Source organism: Dermacentor andersoni, chromosome 2 (genome assembly GCF_023375885.2).
Source record: "Dermacentor andersoni chromosome 2, qqDerAnde1_hic_scaffold, whole genome shotgun sequence".
NCBI classification, from domain to species: Eukaryota; Metazoa; Arthropoda; class Arachnida; order Ixodida; family Ixodidae; genus Dermacentor; species Dermacentor andersoni.
In genome coordinates, this window is record NC_092815.1 from 198,272,096 (window position 1) to 198,274,359 (window position 2,264).

A 2,264-nucleotide genomic window follows, 5' to 3' on the forward strand; every position below is an offset into this window, starting at 1 on the left:
GTGGCACAGCGCATTTATGAAATCATGCAGATTTAAAACTATTAGTAGTCGTACTGAAACTTCTTTTGCTTCGGCTATATGCGACATACTTTGTCTCCAATGTCAGCCTACTTTATTATGGCACTCACTTGCCAAGGTCACCCATGAGAATGACAGCATGAAGACGGCTGTATGACGAGGACGCAGTGACAACCATGCAATGACCAAGAAGGAATGAAGTCAGTGAAACGACAAAGGCGATATGACGACGATGGCAAGACAAAAGTCTGATGGCGATTCAGAAATGGTATAAGTACGACAGCGTGATGACAACGGCATGAGGGCAATGAGATGAAGACTAGCGTATGACGACGAAGGGCTGACGACGACGGCATCACGCAAACTGTATGACGAAGTTGAAGTGCTGACAATGGCGTGAACACGACGGCAGGATGACGACGGTATGACAATGGCTGCATGAAGACGACTGCGCAACGACGATGGCATGACAACAATATGAGGAAACTGGGACAACGATGGGTGTATGACGACGAAGGTATGACAACGGATGCATGACGACGACTGCACGATGACGATGCAATTACGACGCCAGCATGACAATGGGTTGACGACGAATGTATGACGGTGATGGCGTGTCTACGACTTTATTAGGAACAGCGTCTGGTAACGACGGCCTTACGAGTTGGATGACAAAGGTGCAGTGACGACAAAATGGAATAACCGCGATGGCATTCGACGGTGGCATGAAAATGGATGCATCACGACTGTATGCTAACGACGGTATAACTAGGATGCCGTGACGAGCTTTGGATTACAAAGTTAGAATGAAGACAATGCACCGAACACGATGACATCATCCCCCCGTGAACATACCTAGCTTTTAAAGCTATTGACAATTGGAACTATCAGGCCGGTGTAGAAAGCATGACGACGACGGCATAGCGACAGTAAGATAATGAAGCTCCAATGACGACGAAGGAACGTGCACGATGGCCTCAGGACCTCGATCACGTACATAGTAGCCCAAGCAGGTAGCTAACTAGGTACTGTTTAAGCGCAGAATTTACAACAACCGCAAAGGGACACGAACAGGGCAGGCACTAACTTCCAACCTACGGTTAATAGAAGGTGTCGTAAATATATACAGAAAGATAGACAGAAAGAAACGGAAAAGAAAATAAGGAACATGGCTAATCATTTGATCGCATGGTCTAACATGTGCGCGTAACTAAACAATTGTCACCAACTGGCCTCAAGAAAATGTGTTTCTTTGGCAGATAACGAAAGAGACGCTGAGCTGACGCACTCATAATAATCACTACTCATTATTGCAACTTCCGCGATTTCGCGCGCGCGCTGATTGTTGTCTCTAAACAATACTGCAGTGTTGTCAAGATATGGCTTGCACTTACAGTCTTGGCAACGTCACGCCAGGTGTTCCTGTCCTCCCTTTTTCATCTTTCTGTAGGCCTCTCTTAACCATTCGTTTAGGCATTGTTCCGTCTGCCCTACGTAATGTTTTCTACACGATAGACGACACCTTCGGCACATGTGACAAGTTGTTCCGTGTGCTTTACTTTGCACCCCTTCGTCTGGCTTTTCTCCGGTGATGTAATACTGCCTAACTTACTTAATTTGTCCGGGCTGACATGACGAATTTGACGCCTGCATTTCACGCCTGCAGATGCAGGCATTTATTCACACCAAAGGGAATCGCACTAAAATATGCCGGTAGCCTAGGGCGCTGATCTTTGCCAGGGCACGTTACGACAAGACAGTGTGTGCGTATACTAGGTAGAAGGCAGTAAAGGTCACCTAACGCTTGTTTTTTAGTAACAGTGTGTTTAGATTGCTATCCATATAGGGCATTTCTGGCGTGGTTCTGTAGCTCGTATTAGCAAATAAGAAACGCAGTGCCCTCTTCGGGCGCAAGAGATTCATGGATGAGGAGCCGTATTGGCTTTCCTGCTGAAGCTTTTCCGAATGTACATAATTACTACAGCCGTCAGATCCGTGTGACGTGAGAACAAATTTTTAAAAAGATATATGAGGAATAGTCACCCTATATTGTACAAAAAAGCATAACGTCTTATTTAAATGTTACCGCTTTGTCATTCGTCAAGAATCAAGGAAAAGTTCACTCTGACATATACATCTTTTTTTGACATTTGATTCCTGCGCAGGGAACTTGGGTCATGACATCTACAACGACTGTGTGACGAAGCACTTGTTTTGAGCAAATGCATTCGCTCGACTGTAAGAGA